The sequence below is a fragment of the Octopus bimaculoides genome, chromosome 3 (assembly GCF_001194135.2).
Source record: "Octopus bimaculoides isolate UCB-OBI-ISO-001 chromosome 3, ASM119413v2, whole genome shotgun sequence".
NCBI lineage: Eukaryota > Metazoa > Mollusca > Cephalopoda > Octopoda > Octopodidae > Octopus > Octopus bimaculoides.
This window is the reverse complement of record NC_068983.1, coordinates 72,878,942-72,888,283: the sequence shown is the minus strand read 5'-3', so window position 1 is coordinate 72,888,283 and position 9,342 is coordinate 72,878,942. Positions and strand designations below refer to the sequence as shown.

The following is a 9,342-nucleotide window of genomic DNA, read 5'->3' as shown; positions in this document are numbered from 1 at the left end:
GGCACATAAAAGACACCATTTCGAGCGTGGCCGTTTTTGTGCGGGTGACACGTAAAAGCACCCACTACACTCTCTGAGTGGTTGGCGTTAGGAAGGGCATCCAGCTGTAGAAACTCTGCCAAATTAGATTGGAGCCTGGTGTTGCCATCCGGTTTCACCAGTCCTCAGTCAAATCGTCCAACCCATGCTAGCATGGAAAGCGGACGTTAAACGATGATGATGATGATATATATATATATATATATAACAGGCAGATAGTTGAATGAATAAGTGCAGTTCACAGACCTTTTATTCCATATATATCATGCTTTCAGTTAGCTGAAGACTAGACTATATGCTCCAACATGTAATTGTTAATTGTATGGGATGCAATGCTGCACTTTAGACATATTAAACTGTCTCCACTGTCCAGTCACTTTCTGAATAGCTGTAAATTTTGGAGATGGCCACAGCAGAAGCAGGAAAGGTGAACTCTGCCAAAACATGACAGTTACTGTTCCTCTGCACTTATTAAAGCTGAACATTCTACTACAGTGTTTAGGGATTAACGATCATATTTATGCTACTACTAGTTTTGAGGGTTTTTTTTCAATGTTTGTCTGAACTGAATAGGAGAGATAGTGTTTTTAAAATGGTAAAATGGTACTGTAAATGTGTTTGGGTGTTTATGAGTGATTAAAAATGTAGTGGTAGGGAGTGAAGGTTGGAGTTTGCTGTGAGGATAAACTTTGCTCCTCATATGGTAAGTTAGTAGTTATTTAGCTTTAGGTCGTCTACGATTGAACAAACCTATGATTAAAAGCATTTGCTTAGAAATTTATAAGCAAACATTAATCGGGTTTAAAACATAATATCTTCAAGTTTCAGTAAAGATTTCCAGAGGGAAAATATCATGGATTATTAAAGATGATTGAGTAAATCCTTAAATGTCATACCTGACACAATACTGATTTCTTGTTTTGCAACTTGGATCAAAGCCAATTTATGGAGAAGAGACTGACACCAGTATATCCCAAATACTTATACTACTGGGGTCACAGGGGGACAAAAAGTATTAAATCCAATCTTATTCAACAACATTTGAACTCAGAATCTAATGGCAATGGAACTAAGTTTGGTGTTTTATACCCTTGGTCACACAGTCTACATGGATACAAAATAGCAGTTTTCTGTATAGTGAATTGTATCAGTTATAGCACAATGGTAGGAACTTTATTTTACAGACTCAAGATTGAAATTTGATTTTCATAGGATTTGAATGAAAAACAAAGAGGTACTGGACTACACATGATAATGTCTCCAGTTTAAATCATTTCCACTGCCCCATAAAACAAGTAAAATGAGCTAATGTAGAAGCCTATATAATTACTCACTCTGCTAGAAAAAGAAGCTATATCTCTCTTAGATCCTATTCTACTGTCTTAAACATCTTTGGTCAGAAATCTGCAACACTTAAGTAAACAAGATATTTCCTTTTTGACTGCTTAACACCCATTTTCCCATGTTAGTATGGATGACCTGATTTAGTTGTTGGAGTAACTGTTCTTACATCTGAATAATTTTCCTATGACTAACTGGTCAACAAGGAAGTGGGGGATAGAGTAGTTTTTTATGTTTTATTCTAGCAGTCAGGTAAAATGAAGTTGTTTAGCACAGATGAACCTTGATTGGCAGGCTTGACCAAAAACATTCCAGTTTTAACTATCTAGTCTTTTTCCAATATTACACTGGACTCAAGATCACATTACCTAGTGTTCCACTATAAGACGTCTTATTCTGGGGAACAATACAATAATTGTAGTAGTAAGGTTTGCGCACACGATATGGTTCAGTGGGTGTAGCACCTTAATCCTTTCTACCAATTTTCTGTTGAAATACACTGCCTTTGTTTCAGTCAATTTTGAAAATAGTGAAGAAATTTGTAAAATGTGTCATTATTCAGCTGGTTTTTAGAATACAAAGTAACATCAGACTTTGAAGGGAAAGGTTTTAACTTAGATCACTTTAAAACAACAAGTTTGTATCATAGAACCAGGGGCAGTTTCCGGCTCATGGTTTATAATGCAAACATCCTGTTTTAAAGTGAACCTGGGTTGGTATTTCACAGCCATTGCGTCTCCATGATAAATGTTTCTCAGGGGACCAGGAAATAAAGTATTTTGTTGAGGAAGCTTTCAATGTACATATGGAAAGAAAACCAGTCATACCAGGTCTATTTGCAGGTGAAGCTCTAAGGAAAATATCCAGTACAACAATGACAGTAAGATTAGAAACAATAGCAACTATTGGGAACATTATATTGTTTCAGAAACAAATAGTATCATTCTCCAATTCTGTTACATAATCAGAAAAAATATTTGAACCAATATTAACCAGAATGTTAACAAACGAAAAGGAAATTTCTCTTTACATAAGTGATTACGGGATGTGTGTGTGTGCTGAAAAATTCCTTGCAGCGGTCCTTCAAGTTTCCTAAGCCCTGTAAAAGAACTTAAAAGGGTGGGCCTTCAACCAGGCCATTTTTGATACTGTGTTAAAGCCAGGAACTTTTCAGCACCCCTTGTAGTATTTGAATGCATTTTATGCTATGAATAATTAGAACCAACAATGTCTGAAAGAATTGTGTTGCTAGGTATTTCTATTGCATTTTGAATTTTTGTGGAACTAATTTTCTTTTTTCTCTTTGTGTGTAAACTATACATGTTAAAAAGAGGTAGACAGTATATACAATATCCAAATAACTTTCTTTAGAAAGAGAAGTCAAAATTTTATAGACTATTGTTGTTTGAATTTTTAAGCTTCATAATGTACAATGAGCCACCAGATAAGATGTCCAAGTAATTACAGGAAAAAGCAGCTAGAGCAAAACAATTCACCTACTTTTTGGTAGTTAGATATGTTTAACAAAAATTGTGCATAATATTTTAGAAATAAAATATAAAAATATACAGCTATATATCCATGGCTTAGGTCGACAACACCCATGAAAGTACAGAAACTTTCTGAGTTGCAGTAAAGGCTTTTTCTGAATAAAAGTAGAAGATGACACACTTTATTCTACGTTCATTCAATGCACCTATTTATCAGTATTAGATCCTCTGGAGGAAGGGCAGCATCCATAATCTATGTGGGGTTTCTGAGGTTGGTGGAGAAAAAGAAGAAATGAACTATAACTCATAGTTTACTGTTATATGAAGGATTACATCAGGATATTGAGTTATCCTCAGACTGGAGATCTAGTTTGGATGCTTGCAAAAGGGTAGGCTATGCAAGAGGCATCAGAAAGGCCAGACTGTGGTGTTAAACTTGGAAACTGATTAAGTCTACTAAGTCCATCTGTTGAGTTTTCATATAGTTTCTGTCTACCCTATTTCACTCACAAAGCTTGGGTTGATTTGAAGTTATGGTAGAAGACAGTCAACCATGAAGTAGGGCATGGAAGCTATTTACAATCACTGAAACTGACTAGAATAAAAAAAGAGCTAAATGCTTTGGTGTAAAATTTAAGTCTAGTATTTTAACTAGCAGATAGAGATTTCAGTCATTACTACAGAGTGTGATGACCCTGCCTTATGCAAGTTTCAGGCTCCTATCCAAAGTTATAGTTGGGGTTGGCATTCAGTACAGCCTGTCCCAGGCCTGTACTGAGAAAGGTAGATTGAAGCACACATGGCAGGCAACTTTGTCTTAAGTATTCATTATTGCTACAGAAATGACAAGTTGCCTCATGCTTCACATGCACATGTGTGTATGTATAAGTGTACCTTAACGTGTACCAAGTTACTTTTTAAAGCTCAAACAAGCAGTAATTTTTGACAGAACATTTTTAGGAAGAGCGCAATCAATCCATTATACTGAGGTAATAGCTCATGCATCTTACCCAGCACCAACGATGCCAACAAGACCCACAACACCAACAACCACACCAACTCTGGTTACTACACTTTCATAACCACCACCTTCACTGGTCAATTAGAATACTTAAGTAATAGAGGCTGTCAACTACTTCCAGGCAACCTTCTGAGCATTTGAAAGCATCTGCTACATATGATGACCCTCTTTTCTGTTATCCAGTCTGTGTCCTCACTGCATCTCTTGGGCACTCACAGTTTACATCAGGTACATTGTTTAGAATTTCTACCAAAATATTTTCTGCATGTTGCACAAAACTATTTCCTAGATGGCAAAATTTTTGTATTTTCTCTTGATAACTAACTCTTTCATCTTCAATAAATTCACTTTTAGACCTCCTAATTTTAGGCTCTGCTCCCATGTTTGGAACATTCCCTACATTCCCTCTAATTCCCTGACTAATTTAGTAACGAGAAAAATGGTTGTCAGCATATAAGTTTCCATAGAGAGTGAATTTTGAATTCCTCTGTCATGCATGGTTTGGAAGATTATTGTAAACAGTAGAGATCTCAAAACTGAAAGCTGAAGGCCCTTTTGCAGCTTGATTCCTTACTGAACCCATTGTTAACTCTTACAAGTCACTCATCTACATCAAACTACAGAGTTGAAACCGTGTCAAAACCATCTTCAGGTCAGTGATGTTTTGATTTTTCAATTTATTGAGTCTGCATGAAAGAGCAGCAGCCATGACCTTTGTAGGCCCGCTGAGACCAATGAATTTGATGCCGTCAGTGTTCAGTTCAAATTGTTGTAGGTCAATACTTTTAGAGAAGACATGAGCAGGAAAAGATTCCAGCAGGTTGATGTTGTGGGGAGGAAGGACTGGAGGGCCAGATACAACAAGGGTGATGAAAGGTGGAGAGGTGAGTAGGTTGGAAGGACCTGAGTGGTGGAAGGATAAGACCAGAATATCTGTCTTGCTCTTAGCTAAGAACTTCTGTAGTTGCCTCATTAAGAAGGCATTAAAAATTTCCTAATACAAACTTGTTCAGTCAACATGGAGTAGTCCCTCTGTTTCCCATGCATTCTCTTCACCCAGCAACCTCCAGTAGTAGCATTTCCATGCCTCTTCTTGGTGCAAGGGCAAGTGTACTGCAGTCATTACATACTTTTAAACCAGTGAAATCCTGATTTACACTGACATTATTTTGCAGTCCAAAATACTGAGAAACTTCTAACTTTCAATTTCCCTTTATTCTATACCTGATCCCTAACTTCTCTTCTAAGTACTTGATATTATTCCTTGATTATCCCTTCAATTCTTTCTCTTAGCTCACATGGCTCACTCTACCATACTATTCAACACTATGTCGTTTTCTTTATAAGGTTAAGCAGCAGCAACAGATTGGTACCTTACTTGGAAGTAGAACTCACACCAATTGTATCTGACACATTACAAAATGGTGGGATGGGGTGGATGATAAAAATAAAACAAAACAAAAGCTAAAAAGACAGTTCAGCAGCAAATACCTCACCTACATAATACCATGGAAGATTACTAGGTTCAAATTATCAGTTTCCTTAATCCAGAAATGTTTGTTTTTACATACATTAATGTCTATCTTCCAAGCATGATTAACCTTTGAAAATAATTTTTAGCCACTCCGTCAATGACGACCCACAAACCACGTCAGTCTATTTTCTATTTCAGTTACAGAGCACATACCTTAATCATGGCTAGATGTAATATATAACTATATATAACATATTATACACTAGGTTGCATTCTCTTTCTCTCACACATGCTCTCACACAAATATACAGGTATACATACATGCAAACATACAATCTATTTCGTTGTTTTGTTTTTATTACTTTCATCATCATTATTATTGTTACTATTACAGTGGATTGTGAGAATAGGTAGAGTGGGAGACTCTATACCTTGTTGCATTTAGCTATGTAAGGTGGTGAACTGGCAGAGTCATTAGCATTGGATAGAATGCCTTGTAGTATTTGCTCTGACTCTCCATGCTACGAGTTCAAATCCTGTCAATGTCAACTCTGCCTTTCCATCTATAAAAAAAAGTACCAGTCCAGAGTGGCAGAATTGTCAGATTGTTGGATGGGATGCCTAGTACTATCTGTTCTGGTTCTGTATATTCTGAGTTCACATTAGGAAAAAAAAGGTGACACTTCTGTCAGGAGTTGCAACTGGGTCTGGTGTGCTAACAAGTCTGCTAGTTCACCACATGTCCAAGTTCCAAGTCTTATAATTTATGGAATGAGACACTGTGAGACCTCTGACAACAGGTTGCTGTCTGCTCTCATAGAATGAACCAAAGCAAGTAAGATCGAGAGCTCTGAGAAGTAAAATATTATAGTAATAATAGTAATAACAGCAATAATAATAATAATTCTGTAAAACATTTGAAAAGTAAAGTAAATTCAAGAGTCTTAAAAATAGAGGTCTTAAGAACATGATATCTAAGAACAACTGTACTTGTGATCATCAGAGCTTTGGGGTTAATACCAAATAACATTCTTAAATACTAAGGCTAAACACAAGGAAACCCAAAAGTATCTAAACTACAAAAGATTGTTCTCATGGGTACTGCTCACATCCTAAGAAAAATATTGTCATCCTGAAAATATATGATTCTTTTAAAACTCTTTCAAAACTGAAATCTAATATTGTAAAAGAGAAGTTGATCTGCATCTGTCTGCCTGCAACAACATCTGTGTAGAGAGAGAGAGAGAGAGAGTGAGAGAGAGAAAGAGAGAGAGAGAGAGTATGTGTGAAGGATAGATAAATGAGTAGTATTGTCACCTTAGTAACTAACAAATGTTGATTAAAAACAAATTTTAAGTACAACTCTGTCAACACAACACACTTCAAAAACAAAGACTATCTGTATATATATATATATATATAATACATATAGTTATATTTTTTGCTTGTTTGTGTGTTTTTTCTCTATGTCTTTTAACATGCAGACAACATGAACACAGACTTTAAAAAAAAGACTTTCACTTTGAACAATTTAAGAAGTTATGTGCATGATTAACAAATATTTTTAACTGGCAGTGTAGCAATGAGTAGTGATCTAGTATTACAAATTTAACAGAATCTTAGTTCTCAGATTATGGTCTCCTTCCCCTACAATACAACATTACTAATCATAAATAACACCCATAGTAAAACATCCAGCTCGGTGTTATTTGACGTCACTGGGTGAGACTTGAAACTGCTCATATAAAACAAAGCAACAACAATGTAAATAGTAGTCATAATAATAACCATTCTTTCTACTACAGTGACTCAAAGCCTGAAATTTTGGGGGAGGATGCTAGTCAATTAGATTGATCCCAGTGTTTGATTGGTATTTCATCTTATAAACTTCTAAAAAGATGAAATAGCAAAATCAACCTTGATGGAATTTGAACTCAGAAGGTAAAAAGCCCAAAGAACTGCTACAAAGCAATTTGTCTGATGTACTAATGATTTTGTCAGCTCACTACCTTATAATAATAATCCTTTGTACTATTGGTACAAGGCCCGAAATTTTGGGGAAAAGGAGTTAGTCGATTACATCAACCTGTACTGAACTTATTAACCCTGAAAGGATGAAAAGCAAAATCAACCTTGGCAGAATTTGAACTCAGAATGTGAAGATGGACTAAGTGTCACTTAATAATTTGTCTGGTGTACTAATGATCCTGCTAGCTTGCTGCCATCCTCTTCCTCATCACCGTCGTAATAATAAAGATTTCAAATTTTGGCACGAGGCTAGCAATTCCAGGGAAGGGGGGTAAGTCAATTATATTGACCCCAGTGCTCAACTGGTACTTTTGAACTCAGAACGTGAAGATGGATGAAATGCTGCTAAGCATTTAGCCCAGCGTCCTAATAATTCTGCCAGCTTGCTGCCTTCACTATCATAATAATAATAATAATAATAATAATAAATAACCACCACTTCTATTATTAGATAGTAGTTTAACAAGAGATTGTTTGGTGAATTATTAACTCCTGGTAACATCATAGTAACAATGGAGACGCAAAATAAGAAAAAGAAGCTACTAGTCAAAGAGAAAAAAAGAAAGTGATATCTATAGGCAGTCATTAACTTCAATTAGCGGTGTTAGGTGAGTGAAAAGAGCAGAAGTGAGCTCTAGAATACACATATATTGAGTCAGTATAATTGTTATATATTTGTATAATATATACAATAAAGCACTGGTGTAGGTATAAATACACACACACACACATCACCTCCACTACTACTAGCATATGCCCTTAGTTAACAACAAGCTAATAAGGAGTCTCTACAAGGTTGATAAACTTGTTGAAATCAATGAGGAAGCCACAAAGTGGTCGGTTGGTCAACCTGCTAGAAGTAGCAGCCATATCTCCCTCAAATCATACCTTACTATTCTGCTAATTTGATCAGTATAAGCTTTTGACAAAGTTGACTATCACTACATAACAGCTCTCATAAGTGCAGATAGTTTCAGAACTAGTTGTGATTGCTATAATGTATAGAGGTAGCTATTCAGTGGTAGATAACCACCTATAATCACATGGCCAGTCTGTCAAGGATTTCTTCTGTATCTCTTCTGTATGTTTTGATCCTTGAACCATTACTGTCAAAGTTGGAAATGATGAGAAACTGACTGAAACATAGGAGAGCCATGTCTAATGGTATGCAAGCACGCTCTATCATGGCAACAACCGCAAACATTCATAAATGATAATGGTGAATAGGTGTGGGTGTCGTTTGTGAGATATGCCTTTCTGAAGCTTGTCTCTTTAAAAGAGCTGCAGTTCTGGATCAAGTACAGACTGAGGCTAGGATCAGGAAGGGCATCCAGCTGTAAAAACCAAGCTAAAAGAGACAGTGGATTTTGGTGCAAACCTCTGCCTTGCCAGCTCTGTCAAACCATCCAACCCATACCAGCATGGAAAATGGATGTTAAATGATGATGATGATAGATGTACATTCAGCTAGGGCACTGGAATGGCAGACTCATTAAAGTGGAAGAAAAATTGTCTTGTGGATCAGGTAGTATATTGTAACCTTGAGGAAGGTGCTTTATTTTTTCACACTGCTTCAGTTTACTCAGCTGAGAAGTATGTACCAGCCTCATGCTGGCAGCAGCCCTCTTTCTTCATAGTTGTCATGCCCTTGATATTCTGATGGGTTAAAGGGTGGGAAGGCCCGAGAGGGTGTCAGCGTCTGCTCACAATTGGGGTAACTAAAACAATTACCTTTTATTTGTTTCAATCATTTGTGTGGCCATGCTGAGGCACTGCTTTGAAGAGCCTTTAGTTGAATGAATTTACTCTAGTATTTATTATTTTTAAACCCAGTCCTTAATATATTGGTCTCTTTTGCTGAACTGCTAAGTTACATGGACATAAACAAACCAACACTGGTCATCAAGCAGTGGTGGGGGACAAATAGAAAGACACATACACATGCATAT

The 9,342-nt window shown here is 36.4% G+C and overlaps 1 protein-coding gene across 1 annotated transcript in view; it reads right to left on the bottom strand.

The window, feature by feature from the left end:
• The window catches only part of LOC106870263 (WD repeat and coiled-coil-containing protein), an 88,405-nt gene that overhangs the window by 40,258 nt on the left and 38,805 nt on the right, over positions 1-9,342 (bottom strand). The gene's annotated exons all lie outside the window — the stretch shown is intronic.